This window comes from Lissotriton helveticus, chromosome 2_1, assembly GCF_964261635.1.
Source record: "Lissotriton helveticus chromosome 2_1, aLisHel1.1, whole genome shotgun sequence".
NCBI classification, from domain to species: Eukaryota; Metazoa; Chordata; class Amphibia; order Caudata; family Salamandridae; genus Lissotriton; species Lissotriton helveticus.
The window spans coordinates 455,333,529-455,361,199 of NC_136059.1; the positions used below are offsets into that span (position 1 = coordinate 455,333,529).

The window sequence follows — 27,671 nt, forward strand, 5'->3', positions numbered from 1 at the left end:
ATGCCACCCTCGCTCTGCGGGGAGATGCCATGCGGGCCGCCCTCGCCCTGTCCCCTTCCAACTCATACTTACCTGGCAGGGGAGACACCATGATCACGAAGGTGGTTCTCCCAGGGTGAGGCTCATCCATTGCACTTCGGATGTGCTGACCCCTGCGATGTCCCCAAATGCGGGATACTCGACTGCATAATTTCTGGTAGTGGGGGACTGCGTTCGCGCTTTCCCCTGATCTCTGGTTTCAAGAAAGACAAAAAGGGAGAGAAAAATAAAAAGGAGTCTGGAGCACCTTTCGTCGTCTTCTGTGGTCTGTCCAGGGTGCTGCGGCTGGATTGGAAGGGGGCGTGGGCAAGAGGGGATAGCATGCAAAGTGCTGAGCCTGGGGAATGATGGGATAGTTGAAGCCTCCCACTCTGGGGACCTATCCAGAGACAGGGCAGTAGGCCCTGGCCAGGTGACATGTCTGCTCCTTTCGATCGCCAGCCCTGGGGCTGTGGCCTGGCTGCCAGCCACTTGCCTCACCCTAGCCTTCCCGGGCCCAGACTCTGGCTGAGAACCCCAGGCTGTGGCCCGGCGAGGGCTCTGCCCGGCGAGGGTTCTGCTGCGTTTGGGAGCGTTCGGGAAGGCGTGAGGGGCTCGGGGCGAGAACCCCTGCTCGCTTGCTGGCCGCTTTGTCTCTGACTTTCAGCCACAAGCAGTCAACTGGGGCCTAGCCAGGCAACAGGTCACTGCCTACTCTAGAGTTGGCTTCAGTGGCAGGTCTTGAGCATCAAAAGCCCCAAATCTCTGCTTCTGGGCCCAAAATCGACCTGGCAAGCCCCCTTCTGTGAGTGCTGTAGCCCTGGCTTTCCCGCCCGTGTGAGCTGCGTGCAGTATAGTGAAAGCAGGGCCCTGGTGGGCGTGGACATGCAAATTTTGCAGGCCGGCCGAGGCCTGTGGGAAGCTGCTGTGGGTAGCTGCGCGCTTTCCAAAGTGGGCACAGGGCCCTTGGCTGGGCAACCTTGGGCCTCACAAGGCCCATGCTCTGCCTCGCCCGGCCTCAGGCCTTCCCTGTGTGGATGCCACCCTCGCTCTGCGGGGAGATGCCATGCGGGCCGCCCTCGCCCTGTCCCCTTCCAACTCATACTTACCTGGCAGGGGAGACACCATGATCACGAAGGTGGTTCTCCCAGTGAACTGAGCACCATTAACGCGAGCAGCGGCACGCAGGGTCCCCTCACAGCACCGACATGGCGACACCCCCGAAAAGGATGTGCATCAGCCCAGTTTTCGAGAGCAGCTTTGACAAGCGGTCCAGGAAGCTGTCCATCGAGGGGAACATCGCCGCTGGAAAATCTACGTTTGTTCGTATGCTGGAGAAAGCAAGTGATGAGTGGGAGATTATTCCTGAACCTATCGCAAGGTGGTGCAACGTGCAAACAAATGAAGATGAACACGAGGAACTTTCAACTTCTCAGAAAAGTGGTGGCAACTTGCTCCAAATGCTGTACGATAAGCCTACTCGATGGGCTTACACTTTCCAGACCTATGCTTGTTTGAGTAGAGTAAGGGCGCAGTTAAAGCCGGTGTCAGCAAAACTACAAGAAGCTGAGCGACCTGTACAATTTTTTGAAAGATCAGTTTACAGTGACCGGTATGTGTTTGCGTCCAACTTGTTTGAATCTGGGAACATCAATGAAACTGAATGGGCAATTTATCAGGACTGGCATACGTGGCTTTTGAATCAATTTGAGTCTGAGATCGAGCTGGATGGAATGATCTACCTTAGAAGTACACCTGAGAAATGTATGGAACGTTTGCGCTATAGGGGCAGGGAAGAAGAGCAGGGAATTGAGCTGGAATATCTAGAAAAACTTCACTTCAAACATGAAATGTGGCTCCATTCAAGAACCATGAATGTTGACTTTGAAAACCTCCGGGATATTCCAATCTTGGTCTTAGACGTTAATGAGGACTTCAAAAATGACAAGATTAAACAGGAAGATTTACTGGAAAAGGTCAAGATATTTCTGAATTCACTTTAACCTCTGAAGAACCTCGCCAAAGAAACTTTGCTCTTGGAAACTCACTAAAAGCCAGACTGTACAAGAAAAAGCAGTCCCTAATTATTGCACATATTTGTATATATGTATTGCATTTTAATGTTTTGTATGAAATGAATACTGATGTATTGGAATGTCTAAATCGGACAAAATGTTTATGGTGCTATTTTATTGTAACTTGCTGCTTTGATTTTATGTATATAATGTTCATTTTAAGGTGACCTCCCTGGAAAAGAGGGCGGATTGCATGAAGTTTCCCCAATACACAAAGACCACAGTCCTGCCTTTACTCCAAAGCACTCCAAATTTCTGCTCTCACTTACACCCCTGTAAGTGTTACGCTACAGCACCCATGGTACAGATTATTTGAACCGTTTTGATGGGCTACTAGATGTGACTGCTCATGGGTGTTTGTTCCTCCTTGTAGGCTGGTGGGGCAGGCGAATCCCTGCCTCGTCGACTTGTACAAGACTAACCCCCTTAGCTCTTTTCCTGCAAGCTCGAAGAACCTAGATTGTTGTCTTAGTTGTAAAACTTTGCATTAATAAGTTGGGTGTCAAGACCAATCCATGCAGATCGGACTTGATTGTTTTTAATAAAAAAACTTTTTGGTCAAAAAAAAAAAAAAAAAAAAAAAAAAAAAAAAAAAAAAAAGGTGGTTCTCCCAGGGTGAGGCTCATCCATTGCACTTCGGATGTGCTGACCCCTGCGATGTCCCCAAATGCGGGATACTCGACTGCATAATTTCTGGTAGTGGGGGACTGCGTTCGCGCTTTCCCCTGATCTCTGGTTTCAAGAAAGACAAAAAGGGAGAGAAAAATAAAAAGGAGTCTGGAGCACCCTTTGACGTTTCTTGTCGTCCGTCCAGGGTGCTGTAAGCTGGCTGGAATGGGGAGTGGGCGAGGGCCCATTACATATGCGAATTGACGAGCTTGGGGGATGCTGGGTTAGGGCTTAGAAACGTGCTTCTGGGCCCGATTTCGGCCTGGCAAGCCCTCTTCTCTGCTTGCCGTAGCCTTTGCTTGCGCACAGTTTGGAGGGCCTGACAGATCTGCTTTTGGGCCCGATTTCGACCTGCCAAGCCCTCTGGTGTGCTAGCTGTAGCCCTGGCTTTCCCCCCATGTGAGCTGCGTGCAGAGTAGTGAAAGCAGGGCCCTGATTGGCGCTGCTGGTGGGCGTGGACATGCAAATTTTGCAGGCCGGCCGAGGCCTGTGGGAAGCTGCTGTGGGTAGCTGCGCGCTTTCCAAAGTGGGCACAGGGCCCTTGGCTGGGCAACCTTGGGCCTCACAAGGCCCATGCTCTGCCTCGCCCGGCCTCAGGCCTTCCCTGTGTGGATGCCACCCTCGCTCTGCGGGGAGATGCCATGCGGGCCGCCCTCGCCCTGTCCCCTTCCAACTCATACTTACCTGGCAGGGGAGACACCATGATCACGAAGGTGGTTCTCCCAGGGTGAGGCTCATCCATTGCACTTCGGATGTGCTGACCCCTGCGATGTCCCCAAATGCGGGATACTCGACTGCATAATTTCTGGTAGTGGGGGACTGCGTTTGCGCTTTCCCCTGATCTCTGGTTTCAAGAAAGACAAAAAGGGAGAGAAAAATAAAAAGGAGTCTGGAGCACCCTTTGACGTTTCTTGTCGTCCGTCCAGGGTGCTGTAAGCTGGCTGGAATGGGGAGTGGGCGAGGGCCCATTACATATGCGAATTGACGAGCTTGGGGGATGCTGGGTTAGGGCTTAGAAACGTGCTTCTGGGCCCGATTTCGGCCTGGCAAGCCCTCTTCTCTGCTTGCCGTAGCCTTTGCTTGCGCACAGTTTGGAGGGCCTGACAGATCTGCTTTTGGGCCCGATTTCGACCTGCCAAGCCCTCTGGTGTGCTAGCTGTAGCCCTGGCTTTCCCCCCATGTGAGCTGCGTGCAGAGTAGTGAAAGCAGGGCCCTGATTGGCGCTGCTGGTGGGCGTGGACATGCAAATTTTGCAGGCCGGCCGAGGCCTGTGGGAAGCTGCTGTGGGTAGCTGCGCGCTTTCCAAAGTGGGCACAGGGCCCTTGGCTGGGCAACCTTGGGCCTCACAAGGCCCATGCTCTGCCTCGCCCGGCCTCAGGCCTTCCCTGTGTGGATGCCACCCTCGCTCTGCGGGGAGATGCCATGCGGGCCGCCCTCGCCCTGTCCCCTTCCAACTCATACTTACCTGGCAGGGGAGACACCATGATCACGAAGGTGGTTCTCCCAGGGTGAGGCTCATCCATTGCACTTCGGATGTGCTGACCCCTGCGATGTCCCCAAATGCGGGATACTCGACTGCATAATTTCTGGTAGTGGGGGACTGCGTTCGCGCTTTCCCCTGATCTCTGGTTTCAAGAAAGACAAAAAGGGAGAGAAAAATAAAAAGGAGTCTGGAGCACCTTTCGTCGTCTTCTGTGGTCTGTCCAGGGTGCTGCGGCTGGATTGGAAGGGGGCGTGGGCAAGAGGGGATAGCATGCAAAGTGCTGAGCCTGGGGAATGATGGGATAGTTGAAGCCTCCCACTCTGGGGACCTATCCAGAGACAGGGCAGTAGGCCCTGGCCAGGTGACATGTCTGCTCCTTTCGATCGCCAGCCCTGGGGCTGTGGCCTGGCTGCCAGCCACTTGCCTCACCCTAGCCTTCCCGGGCCCAGACTCTGGCTGAGAACCCCAGGCTGTGGCCCGGCGAGGGCTCTGCCCGGCGAGGGTTCTGCTGCGTTTGGGAGCGTTCGGGAAGGCGTGAGGGGCTCGGGGCGAGAACCCCTGCTCGCTTGCTGGCCGCTTTGTCTCTGACTTTCAGCCACAAGCAGTCAACTGGGGCCTAGCCAGGCAACAGGTCACTGCCTACTCTAGAGTTGGCTTCAGTGGCAGGTCTTGAGCATCAAAAGCCCCAAATCTCTGCTTCTGGGCCCAAAATCGACCTGGCAAGCCCCCTTCTGTGAGTGCTGTAGCCCTGGCTTTCCCGCCCGTGTGAGCTGCGTGCAGTATAGTGAAAGCAGGGCCCTGGTGGGCGTGGACATGCAAATTTTGCAGGCCGGCCGAGGCCTGTGGGAAGCTGCTGTGGGTAGCTGCGCGCTTTCCAAAGTGGGCACAGGGCCCTTGGCTGGGCAACCTTGGGCCTCACAAGGCCCATGCTCTGCCTCGCCCGGCCTCAGGCCTTCCCTGTGTGGATGCCACCCTCGCTCTGCGGGGAGATGCCATGCGGGCCGCCCTCGCCCTGTCCCCTTCCAACTCATACTTACCTGGCAGGGGAGACACCATGATCACGAAGGTGGTTCTCCCAGGGTGAGGCTCATCCATTGCACTTCGGATGTGCTGACCCCTGCGATGTCCCCAAATGCGGGATACTCGACTGCATAATTTCTGGTAGTGGGGGACTGCGTTTGCGCTTTCCCCTGATCTCTGGTTTCAAGAAAGACAAAAAGGGAGAGAAAAATAAAAAGGAGTCTGGAGCACCCTTTGACGTTTCTTGTCGTCCGTCCAGGGTGCTGTAAGCTGGCTGGAATGGGGAGTGGGCGAGGGCCCATTACATATGCGAATTGACGAGCTTGGGGGATGCTGGGTTAGGGCTTAGAAACGTGCTTCTGGGCCCGATTTCGGCCTGGCAAGCCCTCTTCTCTGCTTGCCGTAGCCTTTGCTTGCGCACAGTTTGGAGGGCCTGACAGATCTGCTTTTGGGCCCGATTTCGACCTGCCAAGCCCTCTGGTGTGCTAGCTGTAGCCCTGGCTTTCCCCCCATGTGAGCTGCGTGCAGAGTAGTGAAAGCAGGGCCCTGATTGGCGCTGCTGGTGGGCGTGGACATGCAAATTTTGCAGGCCGGCCGAGGCCTGTGGGAAGCTGCTGTGGGTAGCTGCGCGCTTTCCAAAGTGGGCACAGGGCCCTTGGCTGGGCAACCTTGGGCCTCACAAGGCCCATGCTCTGCCTCGCCCGGCCTCAGGCCTTCCCTGTGTGGATGCCACCCTCGCTCTGCGGGGAGATGCCATGCGGGCCGCCCTCGCCCTGTCCCCTTCCAACTCATACTTACCTGGCAGGGGAGACACCATGATCACGAAGGTGGTTCTCCCAGGGTGAGGCTCATCCATTGCACTTCGGATGTGCTGACCCCTGCGATGTCCCCAAATGCGGGATACTCGACTGCATAATTTCTGGTAGTGGGGGACTGCGTTCGCGCTTTCCCCTGATCTCTGGTTTCAAGAAAGACAAAAAGGGAGAGAAAAATAAAAAGGAGTCTGGAGCACCTTTCGTCGTCTTCTGTGGTCTGTCCAGGGTGCTGCGGCTGGATTGGAAGGGGGCGTGGGCAAGAGGGGATAGCATGCAAAGTGCTGAGCCTGGGGAATGATGGGATAGTTGAAGCCTCCCACTCTGGGGACCTATCCAGAGACAGGGCAGTAGGCCCTGGCCAGGTGACATGTCTGCTCCTTTCGATCGCCAGCCCTGGGGCTGTGGCCTGGCTGCCAGCCACTTGCCTCACCCTAGCCTTCCCGGGCCCAGACTCTGGCTGAGAACCCCAGGCTGTGGCCCGGCGAGGGCTCTGCCCGGCGAGGGTTCTGCTGCGTTTGGGAGCGTTCGGGAAGGCGTGAGGGGCTCGGGGCGAGAACCCCTGCTCGCTTGCTGGCCGCTTTGTCTCTGACTTTCAGCCACAAGCAGTCAACTGGGGCCTAGCCAGGCAACAGGTCACTGCCTACTCTAGAGTTGGCTTCAGTGGCAGGTCTTGAGCATCAAAAGCCCCAAATCTCTGCTTCTGGGCCCAAAATCGACCTGGCAAGCCCCCTTCTGTGAGTGCTGTAGCCCTGGCTTTCCCGCCCGTGTGAGCTGCGTGCAGTATAGTGAAAGCAGGGCCCTGGTGGGCGTGGACATGCAAATTTTGCAGGCCGGCCGAGGCCTGTGGGAAGCTGCTGTGGGTAGCTGCGCGCTTTCCAAAGTGGGCACAGGGCCCTTGGCTGGGCAACCTTGGGCCTCACAAGGCCCATGCTCTGCCTCGCCCGGCCTCAGGCCTTCCCTGTGTGGATGCCACCCTCGCTCTGCGGGGAGATGCCATGCGGGCCGCCCTCGCCCTGTCCCCTTCCAACTCATACTTACCTGGCAGGGGAGACACCATGATCACGAAGGTGGTTCTCCCAGGGTGAGGCTCATCCATTGCACTTCGGATGTGCTGACCCCTGCGATGTCCCCAAATGCGGGATACTCGACTGCATAATTTCTGGTAGTGGGGGACTGCGTTCGCGCTTTCCCCTGATCTCTGGTTTCAAGAAAGACAAAAAGGGAGAGAAAAATAAAAAGGAGTCTGGAGCACCTTTCGTCGTCTTCTGTGGTCTGTCCAGGGTGCTGCGGCTGGATTGGAAGGGGGCGTGGGCAAGAGGGGATAGCATGCAAAGTGCTGAGCCTGGGGAATGATGGGATAGTTGAAGCCTCCCACTCTGGGGACCTATCCAGAGACAGGGCAGTAGGCCCTGGCCAGGTGACATGTCTGCTCCTTTCGATCGCCAGCCCTGGGGCTGTGGCCTGGCTGCCAGCCACTTGCCTCACCCTAGCCTTCCCGGGCCCAGACTCTGGCTGAGAACCCCAGGCTGTGGCCCGGCGAGGGCTCTGCCCGGCGAGGGTTCTGCTGCGTTTGGGAGCGTTCGGGAAGGCGTGAGGGGCTCGGGGCGAGAACCCCTGCTCGCTTGCTGGCCGCTTTGTCTCTGACTTTCAGCCACAAGCAGTCAACTGGGGCCTAGCCAGGCAACAGGTCACTGCCTACTCTAGAGTTGGCTTCAGTGGCAGGTCTTGAGCATCAAAAGCCCCAAATCTCTGCTTCTGGGCCCAAAATCGACCTGGCAAGCCCCCTTCTGTGAGTGCTGTAGCCCTGGCTTTCCCGCCCGTGTGAGCTGCGTGCAGTATAGTGAAAGCAGGGCCCTGGTGGGCGTGGACATGCAAATTTTGCAGGCCGGCCGAGGCCTGTGGGAAGCTGCTGTGGGTAGCTGCGCGCTTTCCAAAGTGGGCACAGGGCCCTTGGCTGGGCAACCTTGGGCCTCACAAGGCCCATGCTCTGCCTCGCCCGGCCTCAGGCCTTCCCTGTGTGGATGCCACCCTCGCTCTGCGGGGAGATGCCATGCGGGCCGCCCTCGCCCTGTCCCCTTCCAACTCATACTTACCTGGCAGGGGAGACACCATGATCACGAAGGTGGTTCTCCCAGGGTGAGGCTCATCCATTGCACTTCGGATGTGCTGACCCCTGCGATGTCCCCAAATGCGGGATACTCGACTGCATAATTTCTGGTAGTGGGGGACTGCGTTCGCGCTTTCCCCTGATCTCTGGTTTCAAGAAAGACAAAAAGGGAGAGAAAAATAAAAAGGAGTCTGGAGCACCTTTCGTCGTCTTCTGTGGTCTGTCCAGGGTGCTGCGGCTGGATTGGAAGGGGGCGTGGGCAAGAGGGGATAGCATGCAAAGTGCTGAGCCTGGGGAATGATGGGATAGTTGAAGCCTCCCACTCTGGGGACCTATCCAGAGACAGGGCAGTAGGCCCTGGCCAGGTGACATGTCTGCTCCTTTCGATCGCCAGCCCTGGGGCTGTGGCCTGGCTGCCAGCCACTTGCCTCACCCTAGCCTTCCCGGGCCCAGACTCTGGCTGAGAACCCCAGGCTGTGGCCCGGCGAGGGCTCTGCCCGGCGAGGGTTCTGCTGCGTTTGGGAGCGTTCGGGAAGGCGTGAGGGGCTCGGGGCGAGAACCCCTGCTCGCTTGCTGGCCGCTTTGTCTCTGACTTTCAGCCACAAGCAGTCAACTGGGGCCTAGCCAGGCAACAGGTCACTGCCTACTCTAGAGTTGGCTTCAGTGGCAGGTCTTGAGCATCAAAAGCCCCAAATCTCTGCTTCTGGGCCCAAAATCGACCTGGCAAGCCCCCTTCTGTGAGTGCTGTAGCCCTGGCTTTCCCGCCCGTGTGAGCTGCGTGCAGTATAGTGAAAGCAGGGCCCTGGTGGGCGTGGACATGCAAATTTTGCAGGCCGGCCGAGGCCTGTGGGAAGCTGCTGTGGGTAGCTGCGCGCTTTCCAAAGTGGGCACAGGGCCCTTGGCTGGGCAACCTTGGGCCTCACAAGGCCCATGCTCTGCCTCGCCCGGCCTCAGGCCTTCCCTGTGTGGATGCCACCCTCGCTCTGCGGGGAGATGCCATGCGGGCCGCCCTCGCCCTGTCCCCTTCCAACTCATACTTACCTGGCAGGGGAGACACCATGATCACGAAGGTGGTTCTCCCAGGGTGAGGCTCATCCATTGCACTTCGGATGTGCTGACCCCTGCGATGTCCCCAAATGCGGGATACTCGACTGCATAATTTCTGGTAGTGGGGGACTGCGTTCGCGCTTTCCCCTGATCTCTGGTTTCAAGAAAGACAAAAAGGGAGAGAAAAATAAAAAGGAGTCTGGAGCACCTTTCGTCGTCTTCTGTGGTCTGTCCAGGGTGCTGCGGCTGGATTGGAAGGGGGCGTGGGCAAGAGGGGATAGCATGCAAAGTGCTGAGCCTGGGGAATGATGGGATAGTTGAAGCCTCCCACTCTGGGGACCTATCCAGAGACAGGGCAGTAGGCCCTGGCCAGGTGACATGTCTGCTCCTTTCGATCGCCAGCCCTGGGGCTGTGGCCTGGCTGCCAGCCACTTGCCTCACCCTAGCCTTCCCGGGCCCAGACTCTGGCTGAGAACCCCAGGCTGTGGCCCGGCGAGGGCTCTGCCCGGCGAGGGTTCTGCTGCGTTTGGGAGCGTTCGGGAAGGCGTGAGGGGCTCGGGGCGAGAACCCCTGCTCGCTTGCTGGCCGCTTTGTCTCTGACTTTCAGCCACAAGCAGTCAACTGGGGCCTAGCCAGGCAACAGGTCACTGCCTACTCTAGAGTTGGCTTCAGTGGCAGGTCTTGAGCATCAAAAGCCCCAAATCTCTGCTTCTGGGCCCAAAATCGACCTGGCAAGCCCCCTTCTGTGAGTGCTGTAGCCCTGGCTTTCCCGCCCGTGTGAGCTGCGTGCAGTATAGTGAAAGCAGGGCCCTGGTGGGCGTGGACATGCAAATTTTGCAGGCCGGCCGAGGCCTGTGGGAAGCTGCTGTGGGTAGCTGCGCGCTTTCCAAAGTGGGCACAGGGCCCTTGGCTGGGCAACCTTGGGCCTCACAAGGCCCATGCTCTGCCTCGCCCGGCCTCAGGCCTTCCCTGTGTGGATGCCACCCTCGCTCTGCGGGGAGATGCCATGCGGGCCGCCCTCGCCCTGTCCCCTTCCAACTCATACTTACCTGGCAGGGGAGACACCATGATCACGAAGGTGGTTCTCCCAGGGTGAGGCTCATCCATTGCACTTCGGATGTGCTGACCCCTGCGATGTCCCCAAATGCGGGATACTCGACTGCATAATTTCTGGTAGTGGGGGACTGCGTTCGCGCTTTCCCCTGATCTCTGGTTTCAAGAAAGACAAAAAGGGAGAGAAAAATAAAAAGGAGTCTGGAGCACCTTTCGTCGTCTTCTGTGGTCTGTCCAGGGTGCTGCGGCTGGATTGGAAGGGGGCGTGGGCAAGAGGGGATAGCATGCAAAGTGCTGAGCCTGGGGAATGATGGGATAGTTGAAGCCTCCCACTCTGGGGACCTATCCAGAGACAGGGCAGTAGGCCCTGGCCAGGTGACATGTCTGCTCCTTTCGATCGCCAGCCCTGGGGCTGTGGCCTGGCTGCCAGCCACTTGCCTCACCCTAGCCTTCCCGGGCCCAGACTCTGGCTGAGAACCCCAGGCTGTGGCCCGGCGAGGGCTCTGCCCGGCGAGGGTTCTGCTGCGTTTGGGAGCGTTCGGGAAGGCGTGAGGGGCTCGGGGCGAGAACCCCTGCTCGCTTGCTGGCCGCTTTGTCTCTGACTTTCAGCCACAAGCAGTCAACTGGGGCCTAGCCAGGCAACAGGTCACTGCCTACTCTAGAGTTGGCTTCAGTGGCAGGTCTTGAGCATCAAAAGCCCCAAATCTCTGCTTCTGGGCCCAAAATCGACCTGGCAAGCCCCCTTCTGTGAGTGCTGTAGCCCTGGCTTTCCCGCCCGTGTGAGCTGCGTGCAGTATAGTGAAAGCAGGGCCCTGGTGGGCGTGGACATGCAAATTTTGCAGGCCGGCCGAGGCCTGTGGGAAGCTGCTGTGGGTAGCTGCGCGCTTTCCAAAGTGGGCACAGGGCCCTTGGCTGGGCAACCTTGGGCCTCACAAGGCCCATGCTCTGCCTCGCCCGGCCTCAGGCCTTCCCTGTGTGGATGCCACCCTCGCTCTGCGGGGAGATGCCATGCGGGCCGCCCTCGCCCTGTCCCCTTCCAACTCATACTTACCTGGCAGGGGAGACACCATGATCACGAAGGTGGTTCTCCCAGGGTGAGGCTCATCCATTGCACTTCGGATGTGCTGACCCCTGCGATGTCCCCAAATGCGGGATACTCGACTGCATAATTTCTGGTAGTGGGGGACTGCGTTCGCGCTTTCCCCTGATCTCTGGTTTCAAGAAAGACAAAAAGGGAGAGAAAAATAAAAAGGAGTCTGGAGCACCCTTTGACGTTTCTTGTCGTCCGTCCAGGGTGCTGTAAGCTGGCTGGAATGGGGAGTGGGCGAGGGCCCATTACATATGCGAATTGACGAGCTTGGGGGATGCTGGGTTAGGGCTTAGAAACGTGCTTCTGGGTCCGATTTCGGCCTGGCAAGCCCTCTTCTCTGCTTGCCGTAGCCTTTGCTTGCGCACAGTTTGGAGGGCCTGACAGATCTGCTTTTGGGCCCGATTTCGACCTGCCAAGCCCTCTGGTGTGCTAGCTGTAGCCCTGGCTTTCCCCCCATGTGAGCTGCGTGCAGAGTAGTGAAAGCAGGGCCCTGATTGGCGCTGCTGGTGGGCGTGGACATGCAAATTTTGCAGGCCGGCCGAGGCCTGTGGGAAGCTGCTGTGGGTAGCTGCGCGCTTTCCAAAGTGGGCACAGGGCCCTTGGCTGGGCAACCTTGGGCCTCACAAGGCCCATGCTCTGCCTCGCCCGGCCTCAGGCCTTCCCTGTGTGGATGCCACCCTCGCTCTGCGGGGAGATGCCATGCGGGCCGCCCTCGCCCTGTCCCCTTCCAACTCATACTTACCTGGCAGGGGAGACACCATGATCACGAAGGTGGTTCTCCCAGGGTGAGGCTCATCCATTGCACTTCGGATGTGCTGACCCCTGCGATGTCCCCAAATGCGGGATACTCGACTGCATAATTTCTGGTAGTGGGGGACTGCGTTCGCGCTTTCCCCTGATCTCTGGTTTCAAGAAAGACAAAAAGGGAGAGAAAAATAAAAAGGAGTCTGGAGCACCTTTCGTCGTCTTCTGTGGTCTGTCCAGGGTGCTGCGGCTGGATTGGAAGGGGGCGTGGGCAAGAGGGGATAGCATGCAAAGTGCTGAGCCTGGGGAATGATGGGATAGTTGAAGCCTCCCACTCTGGGGACCTATCCAGAGACAGGGCAGTAGGCCCTGGCCAGGTGACATGTCTGCTCCTTTCGATCGCCAGCCCTGGGGCTGTGGCCTGGCTGCCAGCCACTTGCCTCACCCTAGCCTTCCCGGGCCCAGACTCTGGCTGAGAACCCCAGGCTGTGGCCCGGCGAGGGCTCTGCCCGGCGAGGGTTCTGCTGCGTTTGGGAGCGTTCGGGAAGGCGTGAGGGGCTCGGGGCGAGAACCCCTGCTCGCTTGCTGGCCGCTTTGTCTCTGACTTTCAGCCACAAGCAGTCAACTGGGGCCTAGCCAGGCAACAGGTCACTGCCTACTCTAGAGTTGGCTTCAGTGGCAGGTCTTGAGCATCAAAAGCCCCAAATCTCTGCTTCTGGGCCCAAAATCGACCTGGCAAGCCCCCTTCTGTGAGTGCTGTAGCCCTGGCTTTCCCGCCCGTGTGAGCTGCGTGCAGTATAGTGAAAGCAGGGCCCTGGTGGGCGTGGACATGCAAATTTTGCAGGCCGGCCGAGGCCTGTGGGAAGCTGCTGTGGGTAGCTGCGCGCTTTCCAAAGTGGGCACAGGGCCCTTGGCTGGGCAACCTTGGGCCTCACAAGGCCCATGCTCTGCCTCGCCCGGCCTCAGGCCTTCCCTGTGTGGATGCCACCCTCGCTCTGCGGGGAGATGCCATGCGGGCCGCCCTCGCCCTGTCCCCTTCCAACTCATACTTACCTGGCAGGGGAGACACCATGATCACGAAGGTGGTTCTCCCAGGGTGAGGCTCATCCATTGCACTTCGGATGTGCTGACCCCTGCGATGTCCCCAAATGCGGGATACTCGACTGCATAATTTCTGGTAGTGGGGGACTGCGTTCGCGCTTTCCCCTGATCTCTGGTTTCAAGAAAGACAAAAAGGGAGAGAAAAATAAAAAGGAGTCTGGAGCACCTTTCGTCGTCTTCTGTGGTCTGTCCAGGGTGCTGCGGCTGGATTGGAAGGGGGCGTGGGCAAGAGGGGATAGCATGCAAAGTGCTGAGCCTGGGGAATGATGGGATAGTTGAAGCCTCCCACTCTGGGGACCTATCCAGAGACAGGGCAGTAGGCCCTGGCCAGGTGACATGTCTGCTCCTTTCGATCGCCAGCCCTGGGGCTGTGGCCTGGCTGCCAGCCACTTGCCTCACCCTAGCCTTCCCGGGCCCAGACTCTGGCTGAGAACCCCAGGCTGTGGCCCGGCGAGGGCTCTGCCCGGCGAGGGTTCTGCTGCGTTTGGGAGCGTTCGGGAAGGCGTGAGGGGCTCGGGGCGAGAACCCCTGCTCGCTTGCTGGCCGCTTTGTCTCTGACTTTCAGCCACAAGCAGTCAACTGGGGCCTAGCCAGGCAACAGGTCACTGCCTACTCTAGAGTTGGCTTCAGTGGCAGGTCTTGAGCATCAAAAGCCCCAAATCTCTGCTTCTGGGCCCAAAATCGACCTGGCAAGCCCCCTTCTGTGAGTGCTGTAGCCCTGGCTTTCCCGCCCGTGTGAGCTGCGTGCAGTATAGTGAAAGCAGGGCCCTGGTGGGCGTGGACATGCAAATTTTGCAGGCCGGCCGAGGCCTGTGGGAAGCTGCTGTGGGTAGCTGCGCGCTTTCCAAAGTGGGCACAGGGCCCTTGGCTGGGCAACCTTGGGCCTCACAAGGCCCATGCTCTGCCTCGCCCGGCCTCAGGCCTTCCCTGTGTGGATGCCACCCTCGCTCTGCGGGGAGATGCCATGCGGGCCGCCCTCGCCCTGTCCCCTTCCAACTCATACTTACCTGGCAGGGGAGACACCATGATCACGAAGGTGGTTCTCCCAGGGTGAGGCTCATCCATTGCACTTCGGATGTGCTGACCCCTGCGATGTCCCCAAATGCGGGATACTCGACTGCATAATTTCTGGTAGTGGGGGACTGCGTTCGCGCTTTCCCCTGATCTCCGGTTTCAAGAAAGACAAAAAGGGAGAGAAAAATAAAAAGGAGTCTGGAGCACCTTTCGTCGTCTTCTGTGGTCTGTCCAGGGTGCTGCGGCTGGATTGGAAGGGGGCGTGGGCAAGAGGGGATAGCATGCAAAGTGCTGAGCCTGGGGAATGATGGGATAGTTGAAGCCTCCCACTCTGGGGACCTATCCAGAGACAGGGCAGTAGGCCCTGGCCAGGTGACATGTCTGCTCCTTTCGATCGCCAGCCCTGGGGCTGTGGCCTGGCTGCCAGCCACTTGCCTCACCCTAGCCTTCCCGGGCCCAGACTCTGGCTGAGAACCCCAGGCTGTGGCCCGGCGAGGGCTCTGCCCGGCGAGGGTTCTGCTGCGTTTGGGAGCGTTCGGGAAGGCGTGAGGGGCTCGGGGCGAGAACCCCTGCTCGCTTGCTGGCCGCTTTGTCTCTGACTTTCAGCCACAAGCAGTCAACTGGGGCCTAGCCAGGCAACAGGTCACTGCCTACTCTAGAGTTGGCTTCAGTGGCAGGTCTTGAGCATCAAAAGCCCCAAATCTCTGCTTCTGGGCCCAAAATCGACCTGGCAAGCCCCCTTCTGTGAGTGCTGTAGCCCTGGCTTTCCCGCCCGTGTGAGCTGCGTGCAGTATAGTGAAAGCAGGGCCCTGGTGGGCGTGGACATGCAAATTTTGCAGGCCGGCCGAGGCCTGTGGGAAGCTGCTGTGGGTAGCTGCGCGCTTTCCAAAGTGGGCACAGGGCCCTTGGCTGGGCAACCTTGGGCCTCACAAGGCCCATGCTCTGCCTCGCCCGGCCTCAGGCCTTCCCTGTGTGGATGCCACCCTCGCTCTGCGGGGAGATGCCATGCGGGCCGCCCTCGCCCTGTCCCCTTCCAACTCATACTTACCTGGCAGGGGAGACACCATGATCACGAAGGTGGTTCTCCCAGGGTGAGGCTCATCCATTGCACTTCGGATGTGCTGACCCCTGCGATGTCCCCAAATGCGGGATACTCGACTGCATAATTTCTGGTAGTGGGGGACTGCGTTCGCGCTTTCCCCTGATCTCTGGTTTCAAGAAAGACAAAAAGGGAGAGAAAAATAAAAAGGAGTCTGGAGCACCTTTCGTCGTCTTCTGTGGTCTGTCCAGGGTGCTGCGGCTGGATTGGAAGGGGGCGTGGGCAAGAGGGGATAGCATGCAAAGTGCTGAGCCTGGGGAATGATGGGATAGTTGAAGCCTCCCACTCTGGGGACCTATCCAGAGACAGGGCAGTAGGCCCTGGCCAGGTGACATGTCTGCTCCTTTCGATCGCCAGCCCTGGGGCTGTGGCCTGGCTGCCAGCCACTTGCCTCACCCTAGCCTTCCCGGGCCCAGACTCTGGCTGAGAACCCCAGGCTGTGGCCCGGCGAGGGCTCTGCCCGGCGAGGGTTCTGCTGCGTTTGGGAGCGTTCGGGAAGGCGTGAGGGGCTCGGGGCGAGAACCCCTGCTCGCTTGCTGGCCGCTTTGTCTCTGACTTTCAGCCACAAGCAGTCAACTGGGGCCTAGCCAGGCAACAGGTCACTGCCTACTCTAGAGTTGGCTTCAGTGGCAGGTCTTGAGCATCAAAAGCCCCAAATCTCTGCTTCTGGGCCCAAAATCGACCTGGCAAGCCCCCTTCTGTGAGTGCTGTAGCCCTGGCTTTCCCGCCCGTGTGAGCTGCGTGCAGTATAGTGAAAGCAGGGCCCTGGTGGGCGTGGACATGCAAATTTTGCAGGCCGGCCGAGGCCTGTGGGAAGCTGCTGTGGGTAGCTGCGCGCTTTCCAAAGTGGGCACAGGGCCCTTGGCTGGGCAACCTTGGGCCTCACAAGGCCCATGCTCTGCCTCGCCCGGCCTCAGGCCTTCCCTGTGTGGATGCCACCCTCGCTCTGCGGGGAGATGCCATGCGGGCCGCCCTCGCCCTGTCCCCTTCCAACTCATACTTACCTGGCAGGGGAGACACCATGATCACGAAGGTGGTTCTCCCAGGGTGAGGCTCATCCATTGCACTTCGGATGTGCTGACCCCTGCGATGTCCCCAAATGCGGGATACTCGACTGCATAATTTCTGGTAGTGGGGGACTGCGTTCGCGCTTTCCCCTGATCTCTGGTTTCAAGAAAGACAAAAAGGGAGAGAAAAATAAAAAGGAGTCTGGAGCACCTTTCGTCGTCTTCTGTGGTCTGTCCAGGGTGCTGCGGCTGGATTGGAAGGGGGCGTGGGCAAGAGGGGATAGCATGCAAAGTGCTGAGCCTGGGGAATGATGGGATAGTTGAAGCCTCCCACTCTGGGGACCTATCCAGAGACAGGGCAGTAGGCCCTGGCCAGGTGACATGTCTGCTCCTTTCGATCGCCAGCCCTGGGGCTGTGGCCTGGCTGCCAGCCACTTGCCTCACCCTAGCCTTCCCGGGCCCAGACTCTGGCTGAGAACCCCAGGCTGTGGCCCGGCGAGGGCTCTGCCCGGCGAGGGTTCTGCTGCGTTTGGGAGCGTTCGGGAAGGCGTGAGGGGCTCGGGGCGAGAACCCCTGCTCGCTTGCTGGCCGCTTTGTCTCTGACTTTCAGCCACAAGCAGTCAACTGGGGCCTAGCCAGGCAACAGGTCACTGCCTACTCTAGAGTTGGCTTCAGTGGCAGGTCTTGAGCATCAAAAGCCCCAAATCTCTGCTTCTGGGCCCAAAATCGACCTGGCAAGCCCCCTTCTGTGAGTGCTGTAGCCCTGGCTTTCCCGCCCGTGTGAGCTGCGTGCAGTATAGTGAAAGCAGGGCCCTGGTGGGCGTGGACATGCAAATTTTGCAGGCCGGCCGAGGCCTGTGGGAAGCTGCTGTGGGTAGCTGCGCGCTTTCCAAAGTGGGCACAGGGCCCTTGGCTGGGCAACCTTGGGCCTCACAAGGCCCATGCTCTGCCTCGCCCGGCCTCAGGCCTTCCCTGTGTGGATGCCACCCTCGCTCTGCGGGGAGATGCCATGCGGGCCGCCCTCGCCCTGTCCCCTTCCAACTCATACTTACCTGGCAGGGGAGACACCATGATCACGAAGGTGGTTCTCCCAGGGTGAGGCTCATCCATTGCACTTCGGATGTGCTGACCCCTGCGATGTCCCCAAATGCGGGATACTCGACTGCATAATTTCTGGTAGTGGGGGACTGCGTTCGCGCTTTCCCCTGATCTCTGGTTTCAAGAAAGACAAAAAGGGAGAGAAAAATAAAAAGGAGTCTGGAGCACCTTTCGTCGTCTTCTGTGGTCTGTCCAGGGTGCTGCGGCTGGATTGGAAGGGGGCGTGGGCAAGAGGGGATAGCATGCAAAGTGCTGAGCCTGGGGAATGATGGGATAGTTGAAGCCTCCCACTCTGGGGACCTATCCAGAGACAGGGCAGTAGGCCCTGGCCAGGTGACATGTCTGCTCCTTTCGATCGCCAGCCCTGGGGCTGTGGCCTGGCTGCCAGCCACTTGCCTCACCCTAGCCTTCCCGGGCCCAGACTCTGGCTGAGAACCCCAGGCTGTGGCCCGGCGAGGGCTCTGCCCGGCGAGGGTTCTGCTGCGTTTGGGAGCGTTCGGGAAGGCGTGAGGGGCTCGGGGCGAGAACCCCTGCTCGCTTGCTGGCCGCTTTGTCTCTGACTTTCAGCCACAAGCAGTCAACTGGGGCCTAGCCAGGCAACAGGTCACTGCCTACTCTAGAGTTGGCTTCAGTGGCAGGTCTTGAGCATCAAAAGCCCCAAATCTCTGCTTCTGGGCCCAAAATCGACCTGGCAAGCCCCCTTCTGTGAGTGCTGTAGCCCTGGCTTTCCCGCCCGTGTGAGCTGCGTGCAGTATAGTGAAAGCAGGGCCCTGGTGGGCGTGGACATGCAAATTTTGCAGGCCGGCCGAGGCCTGTGGGAAGCTGCTGTGGGTAGCTGCGCGCTTTCCAAAGTGGGCACAGGGCCCTTGGCTGGGCAACCTTGGGCCTCACAAGGCCCATGCTCTGCCTCGCCCGGCCTCAGGCCTTCCCTGTGTGGATGCCACCCTCGCTCTGCGGGGAGATGCCATGCGGGCCGCCCTCGCCCTGTCCCCTTCCAACTCATACTTACCTGGCAGGGGAGACACCATGATCACGAAGGTGGTTCTCCCAGGGTGAGGCTCATCCATTGCACTTCGGATGTGCTGACCCCTGCGATGTCCCCAAATGCGGGATACTCGACTGCATAATTTCTGGTAGTGGGGGACTGCGTTCGCGCTTTCCCCTGATCTCTGGTTTCAAGAAAGACAAAAAGGGAGAGAAAAATAAAAAGGAGTCTGGAGCACCCTTTGACGTTTCTTGTCGTCCGTCCAGGGTGCTGTAAGCTGGCTGGAATGGGGAGTGGGCGAGGGCCCATTACATATGCGAATTGACGAGCTTGGGGGATGCTGGGTTAGGGCTTAGAAACGTGCTTCTGGGTCCGATTTCGGCCTGGCAAGCCCTCTTCTCTGCTTGCCGTAGCCTTTGCTTGCGCACAGTTTGGAGGGCCTGACAGATCTGCTTTTGGGCCCGATTTCGACCTGCCAAGCCCTCTGGTGTGCTAGCTGTAGCCCTGGCTTTCCCCCCATGTGAGCTGCGTGCAGAGTAGTGAAAGCAGGGCCCTGATTGGCGCTGCTGGTGGGCGTGGACATGCAAATTTTGCAGGCCGGCCGAGGCCTGTGGGAAGCTGCTGTGGGTAGCTGCGCGCTTTCCAAAGTGGGCACAGGGCCCTTGGCTGGGCAACCTTGGGCCTCACAAGGCCCATGCTCTGCCTCGCCCGGCCTCAGGCCTTCCCTGTGTGGATGCCACCCTCGCTCTGCGGGGAGATGCCATGCGGGCCGCCCTCGCCCTGTCCCCTTCCAACTCATACTTACCTGGCAGGGGAGACACCATGATCACGAAGGTGGTTCTCCCAGGGTGAGGCTCATCCATTGCACTTCGGATGTGCTGACCCCTGCGATGTCCCCAAATGCGGGATACTCGACTGCATAATTTCTGGTAGTGGGGGACTGCGTTCGCGCTTTCCCCTGATCTCTGGTTTCAAGAAAGACAAAAAGGGAGAGAAAAATAAAAAGGAGTCTGGAGCACCTTTCGTCGTCTTCTGTGGTCTGTCCAGGGTGCTGCGGCTGGATTGGAAGGGGGCGTGGGCAAGAGGGGATAGCATGCAAAGTGCTGAGCCTGGGGAATGATGGGATAGTTGAAGCCTCCCACTCTGGGGACCTATCCAGAGACAGGGCAGTAGGCCCTGGCCAGGTGACATGTCTGCTCCTTTCGATCGCCAGCCCTGGGGCTGTGGCCTGGCTGCCAGCCACTTGCCTCACCCTAGCCTTCCCGGGCCCAGACTCTGGCTGAGAACCCCAGGCTGTGGCCCGGCGAGGGCTCTGCCCGGCGAGGGTTCTGCTGCGTTTGGGAGCGTTCGGGAAGGCGTGAGGGGCTCGGGGCGAGAACCCCTGCTCGCTTGCTGGCCGCTTTGTCTCTGACTTTCAGCCACAAGCAGTCAACTGGGGCCTAGCCAGGCAACAGGTCACTGCCTACTCTAGAGTTGGCTTCAGTGGCAGGTCTTGAGCATCAAAAGCCCCAAATCTCTGCTTCTGGGCCCAAAATCGACCTGGCAAGCCCCCTTCTGTGAGTGCTGTAGCCCTGGCTTTCCCGCCCGTGTGAGCTGCGTGCAGTATAGTGAAAGCAGGGCCCTGGTGGGCGTGGACATGCAAATTTTGCAGGCCGGCCGAGGCCTGTGGGAAGCTGCTGTGGGTAGCTGCGCGCTTTCCAAAGTGGGCACAGGGCCCTTGGCTGGGCAACCTTGGGCCTCACAAGGCCCATGCTCTGCCTCGCCCGGCCTCAGGCCTTCCCTGTGTGGATGCCACCCTCGCTCTGCGGGGAGATGCCATGCGGGCCGCCCTCGCCCTGTCCCCTTCCAACTCATACTTACCTGGCAGGGGAGACACCATGATCACGAAGGTGGTTCTCCCAGGGTGAGGCTCATCCATTGCACTTCGGATGTGCTGACCCCTGCGATGTCCCCAAATGCGGGATACTCGACTGCATAATTTCTGGTAGTGGGGGACTGCGTTCGCGCTTTCCCCTGATCTCTGGTTTCAAGAAAGACAAAAAGGGAGAGAAAAATAAAAAGGAGTCTGGAGCACCTTTCGTCGTCTTCTGTGGTCTGTCCAGGGTGCTGCGGCTGGATTGGAAGGGGGCGTGGGCAAGAGGGGATAGCATGCAAAGTGCTGAGCCTGGGGAATGATGGGATAGTTGAAGCCTCCCACTCTGGGGACCTATCCAGAGACAGGGCAGTAGGCCCTGGCCAGGTGACATGTCTGCTCCTTTCGATCGCCAGCCCTGGGGCTGTGGCCTGGCTGCCAGCCACTTGCCTCACCCTAGCCTTCCCGGGCCCAGACTCTGGCTGAGAACCCCAGGCTGTGGCCCGGCGAGGGCTCTGCCCGGCGAGGGTTCTGCTGCGTTTGGGAGCGTTCGGGAAGGCGTGAGGGGCTCGGGGCGAGAACCCCTGCTCGCTTGCTGGCCGCTTTGTCTCTGACTTTCAGCCACAAGCAGTCAACTGGGGCCTAGCCAGGCAACAGGTCACTGCCTACTCTAGAGTTGGCTTCAGTGGCAGGTCTTGAGCATCAAAAGCCCCAAATCTCTGCTTCTGGGCCCAAAATCGACCTGGCAAGCCCCCTTCTGTGAGTGCTGTAGCCCTGGCTTTCCCGCCCGTGTGAGCTGCGTGCAGTATAGTGAAAGCAGGGCCCTGGTGGGCGTGGACATGCAAATTTTGCAGGCCGGCCGAGGCCTGTGGGAAGCTGCTGTGGGTAGCTGCGCGCTTTCCAAAGTGGGCACAGGGCCCTTGGCTGGGCAACCTTGGGCCTCACAAGGCCCATGCTCTGCCTCGCCCGGCCTCAGGCCTTCCCTGTGTGGATGCCACCCTCGCTCTGCGGGGAGATGCCATGCGGGCCGCCCTCGCCCTGTCCCCTTCCAACTCATACTTACCTGGCAGGGGAGACACCATGATCACGAAGGTGGTTCTCCCAGGGTGAGGCTCATCCATTGCACTTCGGATGTGCTGACCCCTGCGATGTCCCCAAATGCGGGATACTCGACTGCATAATTTCTGGTAGTGGGGGACTGCGTTCGCGCTTTCCCCTGATCTCTGGTTTCAAGAAAGACAAAAAGGGAGAGAAAAATAAAAAGGAGTCTGGAGCACCTTTCGTCGTCTTCTGTGGTCTGTCCAGGGTGCTGCGGCTGGATTGGAAGGGGGCGTGGGCAAGAGGGGATAGCATGCAAAGTGCTGAGCCTGGGGAATGATGGGATAGTTGAAGCCTCCCACTCTGGGGACCTATCCAGAGACAGGGCAGTAGGCCCTGGCCAGGTGACATGTCTGCTCCTTTCGATCGCCAGCCCTGGGGCTGTGGCCTGGCTGCCAGCCACTTGCCTCACCCTAGCCTTCCCGGGCCCAGACTCTGGCTGAGAACCCCAGGCTGTGGCCCGGCGAGGGCTCTGCCCGGCGAGGGTTCTGCTGCGTTTGGGAGCGTTCGGGAAGGCGTGAGGGGCTCGGGGCGAGAACCCCTGCTCGCTTGCTGGCCGCTTTGTCTCTGACTTTCAGCCACAAGCAGTCAACTGGGGCCTAGCCAGGCAACAGGTCACTGCCTACTCTAGAGTTGGCTTCAGTGGCAGGTCTTGAGCATCAAAAGCCCCAAATCTCTGCTTCTGGGCCCAAAATCGACCTGGCAAGCCCCCTTCTGTGAGTGCTGTAGCCCTGGCTTTCCCGCCCGTGTGAGCTGCGTGCAGTATAGTGAAAGCAGGGCCCTGGTGGGCGTGGACATGCAAATTTTGCAGGCCGGCCGAGGCCTGTGGGAAGCTGCTGTGGGTAGCTGCGCGCTTTCCAAAGTGGGCACAGGGCCCTTGGCTGGGCAACCTTGGGCCTCACAAGGCCCATGCTCTGCCTCGCCCGGCCTCAGGCCTTCCCTGTGTGGATGCCACCCTCGCTCTGCGGGGAGATGCCATGCGGGCCGCCCTCGCCCTGTCCCCTTCCAACTCATACTTACCTGGCAGGGGAGACACCATGATCACGAAGGTGGTTCTCCCAGGGTGAGGCTCATCCATTGCACTTCGGATGTGCTGACCCCTGCGATGTCCCCAAATGCGGGATACTCGACTGCATAATTTCTGGTAGTGGGGGACTGCGTTCGCGCTTTCCCCTGATCTCTGGTTTCAAGAAAGACAAAAAGGGAGAGAAAAATAAAAAGGAGTCTGGAGCACCTTTCGTCGTCTTCTGTGGTCTGTCCAGGGTGCTGCGGCTGGATTGGAAGGGGGCGTGGGCAAGAGGGGATAGCATGCAAAGTGCTGAGCCTGGGGAATGATGGGATAGTTGAAGCCTCCCACTCTGGGGACCTATCCAGAGACAGGGCAGTAGGCCCTGGCCAGGTGACATGTCTGCTCCTTTCGATCGCCAGCCCTGGGGCTGTGGCCTGGCTGCCAGCCACTTGCCTCACCCTAGCCTTCCCGGGCCCAGACTCTGGCTGAGAACCCCAGGCTGTGGCCCGGCGAGGGCTCTGCCCGGCGAGGGTTCTGCTGCGTTTGGGAGCGTTCGGGAAGGCGTGAGGGGCTCGGGGCGAGAACCCCTGCTCGCTTGCTGGCCGCTTTGTCTCTGACTTTCAGCCACAAGCAGTCAACTGGGGCCTAGCCAGGCAACAGGTCACTGCCTACTCTAGAGTTGGCTTCAGTGGCAGGTCTTGAGCATCAAAAGCCCCAAATCTCTGCTTCTGGGCCCAAAATCGACCTGGCAAGCCCCCTTCTGTGAGTGCTGTAGCCCTGGCTTTCCCGCCCGTGTGAGCTGCGTGCAGTATAGTGAAAGCAGGGCCCTGGTGGGCGTGGACATGCAAATTTTGCAGGCCGGCCGAGGCCTGTGGGAAGCTGCTGTGGGTAGCTGCGCGCTTTCCAAAGTGGGCACAGGGCCCTTGGCTGGGCAACCTTGGGCCTCACAAGGCCCATGCTCTGCCTCGCCCGGCCTCAGGCCTTCCCTGTGTGGATGCCACCCTCGCTCTGCGGGGAGATGCCATGCGGGCCGCCCTCGCCCTGTCCCCTTCCAACTCATACTTACCTGGCAGGGGAGACACCATGATCACGAAGGTGGTTCTCCCAGGGTGAGGCTCATCCATTGCACTTCGGATGTGCTGACCCCTGCGATGTCCCCAAATGCGGGATACTCGACTGCATAATTTCTGGTAGTGGGGGACTGCGTTCGCGCTTTCCCCTGATCTCTGGTTTCAAGAAAGACAAAAAGGGAGAGAAAAATAAAAAGGAGTCTGGAGCACCTTTCGTCGTCTTCTGTGGTCTGTCCAGGGTGCTGCGGCTGGATTGGAAGGGGGCGTGGGCAAGAGGGGATAGCATGCAAAGTGCTGAGCCTGGGGAATGATGGGATAGTTGAAGCCTCCCACTCTGGGGACCTATCCAGAGACAGGGCAGTAGGCCCTGGCCAGGTGACATGTCTGCTCCTTTCGATCGCCAGCCCTGGGGCTGTGGCCTGGCTGCCAGCCACTTGCCTCACCCTAGCCTTCCCGGGCCCAGACTCTGGCTGAGAACCCCAGGCTGTGGCCCGGCGAGGGCTCTGCCCGGCGAGGGTTCTGCTGCGTTTGGGAGCGTTCGGGAAGGCGTGAGGGGCTCGGGGCGAGAACCCCTGCTCGCTTGCTGGCCGCTTTGTCTCTGACTTTCAGCCACAAGCAGTCAACTGGGGCCTAGCCAGGCAACAGGTCACTGCCTACTCTAGAGTTGGCTTCAGTGGCAGGTCTTGAGCATCAAAAGCCCCAAATCTCTGCTTCTGGGCCCAAAATCGACCTGGCAAGCCCCCTTCTGTGAGTGCTGTAGCCCTGGCTTTCCCGCCCGTGTGAGCTGCGTGCAGTATAGTGAAAGCAGGGCCCTGGTGGGCGTGGACATGCAAATTTTGCAGGCCGGCCGAGGCCTGTGGGAAGCTGCTGTGGGTAGCTGCGCGCTTTCCAAAGTGGGCACAGGGCCCTTGGCTGGGCAACCTTGGGCCTCACAAGGCCCATGCTCTGCCTCGCCCGGCCTCAGGCCTTCCCTGTGTGGATGCCACCCTCGCTCTGCGGGGAGATGCCATGCGGGCCGCCCTCGCCCTGTCCCCTTCCAACTCATACTTACCTGGCAGGGGAGACACCATGATCACGAAGGTGGTTCTCCCAGGGTGAGGCTCATCCATTGCACTTCGGATGTGCTGACCCCTGCGATGTCCCCAAATGCGGGATACTCGACTGCATAATTTCTGGTAGTGGGGGACTGCGTTCGCGCTTTCCCCTGATCTCTGGTTTCAAGAAAGACAAAAAGGGAGAGAAAAATAAAAAGGAGTCTGGAGCACCTTTCGTCGTCTTCTGTGGTCTGTCCAGGGTGCTGCGGCTGGATTGGAAGGGGGCGTGGGCAAGAGGGGATAGCATGCAAAGTGCTGAGCCTGGGGAATGATGGGATAGTTGAAGCCTCCCACTCTGGGGACCTATCCAGAGACAGGGCAGTAGGCCCTGGCCAGGTGACATGTCTGCTCCTTTCGATCGCCAGCCCTGGGGCTGTGGCCTGGCTGCCAGCCACTTGCCTCACCCTAGCCTTCCCGGGCCCAGACTCTGGCTGAGAACCCCAGGCTGTGGCCCGGCGAGGGCTCTGCCCGGCGAGGGTTCTGCTGCGTTTGGGAGCGTTCGGGAAGGCGTGAGGGGCTCGGGGCGAGAACCCCTGCTCGCTTGCTGGCCGCTTTGTCTCTGACTTTCAGCCACAAGCAGTCAACTGGGGCCTAGCCAGGCAACAGGTCACTGCCTACTCTAGAGTTGGCTTCAGTGGCAGGTCTTGAGCATCAAAAGCCCCAAATCTCTGCTTCTGGGCCCAAAATCGACCTGGCAAGCCCCCTTCTGTGAGTGCTGTAGCCCTGGCTTTCCCGCCCGTGTGAGCTGCGTGCAGTATAGTGAAAGCAGGGCCCTGGTGGGCGTGGACATGCAAATTTTGCAGGCCGGCCGAGGCCTGTGGGAAGCTGCTGTGGGTAGCTGCGCGCTTTCCAAAGTGGGCACAGGGCCCTTGGCTGGGCAACCTTGGGCCTCACAAGGCCCATGCTCTGCCTCGCCCGGCCTCAGGCCTTCCCTGTGTGGATGCCACCCTCGCTCTGCGGGGAGATGCCATGCGGGCCGCCCTCGCCCTGTCCCCTTCCAACTCATACTTACCTGGCAGGGGAGACACCATGATCACGAAGGTGGTTCTCCCAGTGAACTGAGCACCATTAACGCGAGCAGCGGCACGCAGGGTCCCCTCACAGCACCGACATGGCGACACCCCCGAAAAGGATGTGCATCAGCCCAGTTTTCGAGAGCAGCTTTGACAAGCGGTCCAGGAAGCTGTCCATCGAGGGGAACATCGCCGCTGGAAAATCTACGTTTGTTCGTATGCTGGAGAAAGCAAGTGATGAGTGGGAGATTATTCCTGAACCTATCGCAAGGTGGTGCAACGTGCAAACAAATGAAGATGAACACGAGGAACTTTCAACTTCTCAGAAAAGTGGTGGCAACTTGCTCCAAATGCTGTACGATAAGCCTACTCGATGGGCTTACACTTTCCAGACCTATGCTTGTTTGAGTAGAGTAAGGGCGCAGTTAAAGCCGGTGTCAGCAAAACTACAAGAAGCTGAGCGACCTGTACAATTTTTTGAAAGATCAGTTTACAGTGACCGGTATGTGTTTGCGTCCAACTTGTTTGAATCTGGGAACATCAATGAAACTGAATGGGCAATTTATCAGGACTGGCATACGTGGCTTTTGAATCAATTTGAGTCTGAGATCGAGCTGGATGGAATGATCTACCTTAGAAGTACACCTGAGAAATGTATGGAACGTTTGCGCTATAGGGGCAGGGAAGAAGAGCAGGGAATTGAGCTGGAATATCTAGAAAAACTTCACTTCAAACATGAAATGTGGCTCCATTCAAGAACCATGAATGTTGACTTTGAAAACCTCCGGGATATTCCAATCTTGGTCTTAGACGTTAATGAGGACTTCAAAAATGACAAGATTAAACAGGAAGATTTACTGGAAAAGGTCAAGATATTTCTGAATTCACTTTAACCTCTGAAGAACCTCGCCAAAGAAACTTTGCTCTTGGAAACTCACTAAAAGCCAGACTGTACAAGAAAAAGCAGTCCCTAATTATTGCACATATTTGTATATATGTATTGCATTTTAATGTTTTGTATGAAATGAATACTGATGTATTGGAATGTCTAAATCGGACAAAATGTTTATGGTGCTATTTTATTGTAACTTGCTGCTTTGATTTTATGTATATAATGTTCATTTTAAGGTGACCTCCCTGGAAAAGAGGGCGGATTGCATGAAGTTTCCCCAATACACAAAGACCACAGTCCTGCCTTTACTCCAAAGCACTCCAAATTTCTGCTCTCACTTACACCCCTGTAAGTGTTACGCTACAGCACCCATGGTACAGATTATTTGAACCGTTTTGATGGGCTACTAGATGTGACTGCTCATGGGTGTTTGTTCCTCCTTGTAGGCTGGTGGGGCAGGCGAATCCCTGCCTCGTCGACTTGTACAAGACTAACCCCCTTAGCTCTTTTCCTGCAAGCTCGAAGAACCTAGATTGTTGTCTTAGTTGTAAAACTTTGCATTAATAAGTTGGGTGTCAAGACCAATCCATGCAGATCGGACTTGATTGTTTTTAATAAAAAAACTTTTTGGTCAAAAAAAAAAAAAAAAAAAAAAAAAAAAAAAAAAAAAAAAGGTGGTTCTCCCAGGGTGAGGCTCATCCATTGCACTTCGGATGTGCTGACCCCTGCGATGTCCCCAAATGCGGGATACTCGACTGCATAATTTCTGGTAGTGGGGGACTGCGTTCGCGCTTTCCCCTGATCTCTGGTTTCAAGAAAGACAAAAAGGGAGAGAAAAATAAAAAGGAGTCTGGAGCACCCTTTGACGTTTCTTGTCGTCCGTCCAGGGTGCTGTAAGCTGGCTGGAATGGGGAGTGGGCGAGGGCCCATTACATATGCGAATTGACGAGCTTGGGGGATGCTGGGTTAGGGCTTAGAAACGTGCTTCTGGGCCCGATTTCGGCCTGGCAAGCCCTCTTCTCTGCTTGCCGTAGCCTTTGCTTGCGCACAGTTTGGAGGGCCTGACAGATCTGCTTTTGGGCCCGATTTCGACCTGCCAAGCCCTCTGGTGTGCTAGCTGTAGCCCTGGCTTTCCCCCCATGTGAGCTGCGTGCAGAGTAGTGAAAGCAGGGCCCTGATTGGCGCTGCTGGTGGGCGTGGACATGCAAATTTTGCAGG

The 27,671-nt window shown here is 58.4% G+C and overlaps 23 non-coding genes and 4 pseudogenes across 25 annotated transcripts; all 27 read left to right on the forward strand.

The window, feature by feature from the left end:
• Positions 1-64: 64 nt before the first annotated feature.
• On the forward strand, positions 65-228 carry LOC144821131 (U1 spliceosomal RNA). The gene has a single exon (XR_013608232.1). It is a non-coding gene; the product is annotated as a U1 spliceosomal RNA (small nuclear RNA).
• Positions 229-1,171: 943 nt separating this feature from the next.
• On the forward strand, positions 1,172-2,683 carry LOC144818056 (deoxycytidine kinase 2 pseudogene; annotated as a pseudogene). Its single transcript, XR_013607022.1, has one exon. The product of XR_013607022.1 is annotated as a deoxycytidine kinase 2 pseudogene (transcript).
• LOC144820494 (U1 spliceosomal RNA) lies at positions 2,684-2,821 on the forward strand (annotated as a pseudogene).
• A 617-nt stretch (positions 2,822-3,438) lies between these two features.
• On the forward strand, positions 3,439-3,602 carry LOC144820457 (U1 spliceosomal RNA). Its single transcript, XR_013607783.1, has one exon. It is a non-coding gene; the product is annotated as a U1 spliceosomal RNA (small nuclear RNA).
• A 617-nt stretch (positions 3,603-4,219) lies between these two features.
• Positions 4,220-4,383, forward strand: LOC144821132 (U1 spliceosomal RNA). The gene has a single exon (XR_013608233.1). It is a non-coding gene; the product is annotated as a U1 spliceosomal RNA (small nuclear RNA).
• An 891-nt stretch (positions 4,384-5,274) lies between these two features.
• On the forward strand, positions 5,275-5,438 carry LOC144820458 (U1 spliceosomal RNA). Its single transcript, XR_013607784.1, has one exon. It is a non-coding gene; the product is annotated as a U1 spliceosomal RNA (small nuclear RNA).
• A 617-nt stretch (positions 5,439-6,055) lies between these two features.
• On the forward strand, positions 6,056-6,219 carry LOC144821133 (U1 spliceosomal RNA). Its single transcript, XR_013608234.1, has one exon. It is a non-coding gene; the product is annotated as a U1 spliceosomal RNA (small nuclear RNA).
• Positions 6,220-7,110: 891 nt separating this feature from the next.
• Positions 7,111-7,274, forward strand: LOC144821134 (U1 spliceosomal RNA). Its single transcript, XR_013608236.1, has one exon. It is a non-coding gene; the product is annotated as a U1 spliceosomal RNA (small nuclear RNA).
• Positions 7,275-8,165: 891 nt separating this feature from the next.
• On the forward strand, positions 8,166-8,329 carry LOC144821135 (U1 spliceosomal RNA). Its single transcript, XR_013608237.1, has one exon. It is a non-coding gene; the product is annotated as a U1 spliceosomal RNA (small nuclear RNA).
• Positions 8,330-9,220: 891 nt separating this feature from the next.
• Positions 9,221-9,384, forward strand: LOC144821136 (U1 spliceosomal RNA). Its single transcript, XR_013608238.1, has one exon. It is a non-coding gene; the product is annotated as a U1 spliceosomal RNA (small nuclear RNA).
• An 891-nt stretch (positions 9,385-10,275) lies between these two features.
• LOC144821137 (U1 spliceosomal RNA) lies at positions 10,276-10,439 on the forward strand. The gene has a single exon (XR_013608239.1). It is a non-coding gene; the product is annotated as a U1 spliceosomal RNA (small nuclear RNA).
• An 891-nt stretch (positions 10,440-11,330) lies between these two features.
• Positions 11,331-11,494, forward strand: LOC144821138 (U1 spliceosomal RNA). The gene has a single exon (XR_013608240.1). It is a non-coding gene; the product is annotated as a U1 spliceosomal RNA (small nuclear RNA).
• Positions 11,495-12,111: 617 nt separating this feature from the next.
• On the forward strand, positions 12,112-12,275 carry LOC144821140 (U1 spliceosomal RNA). The gene has a single exon (XR_013608241.1). It is a non-coding gene; the product is annotated as a U1 spliceosomal RNA (small nuclear RNA).
• Positions 12,276-13,166: 891 nt separating this feature from the next.
• LOC144821141 (U1 spliceosomal RNA) lies at positions 13,167-13,330 on the forward strand. Its single transcript, XR_013608242.1, has one exon. It is a non-coding gene; the product is annotated as a U1 spliceosomal RNA (small nuclear RNA).
• An 891-nt stretch (positions 13,331-14,221) lies between these two features.
• LOC144821142 (U1 spliceosomal RNA) lies at positions 14,222-14,385 on the forward strand. The gene has a single exon (XR_013608243.1). It is a non-coding gene; the product is annotated as a U1 spliceosomal RNA (small nuclear RNA).
• An 891-nt stretch (positions 14,386-15,276) lies between these two features.
• Positions 15,277-15,440, forward strand: LOC144821143 (U1 spliceosomal RNA). Its single transcript, XR_013608244.1, has one exon. It is a non-coding gene; the product is annotated as a U1 spliceosomal RNA (small nuclear RNA).
• An 891-nt stretch (positions 15,441-16,331) lies between these two features.
• On the forward strand, positions 16,332-16,495 carry LOC144821144 (U1 spliceosomal RNA). The gene has a single exon (XR_013608245.1). It is a non-coding gene; the product is annotated as a U1 spliceosomal RNA (small nuclear RNA).
• An 891-nt stretch (positions 16,496-17,386) lies between these two features.
• LOC144821145 (U1 spliceosomal RNA) lies at positions 17,387-17,550 on the forward strand. The gene has a single exon (XR_013608247.1). It is a non-coding gene; the product is annotated as a U1 spliceosomal RNA (small nuclear RNA).
• Positions 17,551-18,441: 891 nt separating this feature from the next.
• Positions 18,442-18,605, forward strand: LOC144821146 (U1 spliceosomal RNA). Its single transcript, XR_013608248.1, has one exon. It is a non-coding gene; the product is annotated as a U1 spliceosomal RNA (small nuclear RNA).
• A 617-nt stretch (positions 18,606-19,222) lies between these two features.
• On the forward strand, positions 19,223-19,386 carry LOC144821147 (U1 spliceosomal RNA). The gene has a single exon (XR_013608249.1). It is a non-coding gene; the product is annotated as a U1 spliceosomal RNA (small nuclear RNA).
• An 891-nt stretch (positions 19,387-20,277) lies between these two features.
• LOC144821148 (U1 spliceosomal RNA) lies at positions 20,278-20,441 on the forward strand. The gene has a single exon (XR_013608250.1). It is a non-coding gene; the product is annotated as a U1 spliceosomal RNA (small nuclear RNA).
• Positions 20,442-21,332: 891 nt separating this feature from the next.
• On the forward strand, positions 21,333-21,496 carry LOC144821149 (U1 spliceosomal RNA). Its single transcript, XR_013608251.1, has one exon. It is a non-coding gene; the product is annotated as a U1 spliceosomal RNA (small nuclear RNA).
• Positions 21,497-22,387: 891 nt separating this feature from the next.
• LOC144821151 (U1 spliceosomal RNA) lies at positions 22,388-22,551 on the forward strand. Its single transcript, XR_013608252.1, has one exon. It is a non-coding gene; the product is annotated as a U1 spliceosomal RNA (small nuclear RNA).
• Positions 22,552-23,442: 891 nt separating this feature from the next.
• LOC144821152 (U1 spliceosomal RNA) lies at positions 23,443-23,606 on the forward strand. Its single transcript, XR_013608253.1, has one exon. It is a non-coding gene; the product is annotated as a U1 spliceosomal RNA (small nuclear RNA).
• Positions 23,607-24,497: 891 nt separating this feature from the next.
• Positions 24,498-24,661, forward strand: LOC144821153 (U1 spliceosomal RNA). Its single transcript, XR_013608254.1, has one exon. It is a non-coding gene; the product is annotated as a U1 spliceosomal RNA (small nuclear RNA).
• Positions 24,662-25,604: 943 nt separating this feature from the next.
• LOC144818057 (deoxycytidine kinase 2 pseudogene) lies at positions 25,605-27,116 on the forward strand (annotated as a pseudogene). The gene has a single exon (XR_013607023.1). The product of XR_013607023.1 is annotated as a deoxycytidine kinase 2 pseudogene (transcript).
• Positions 27,117-27,254, forward strand: LOC144820495 (U1 spliceosomal RNA; annotated as a pseudogene).
• The last annotated feature ends 417 nt before the right edge of the window (positions 27,255-27,671 follow it).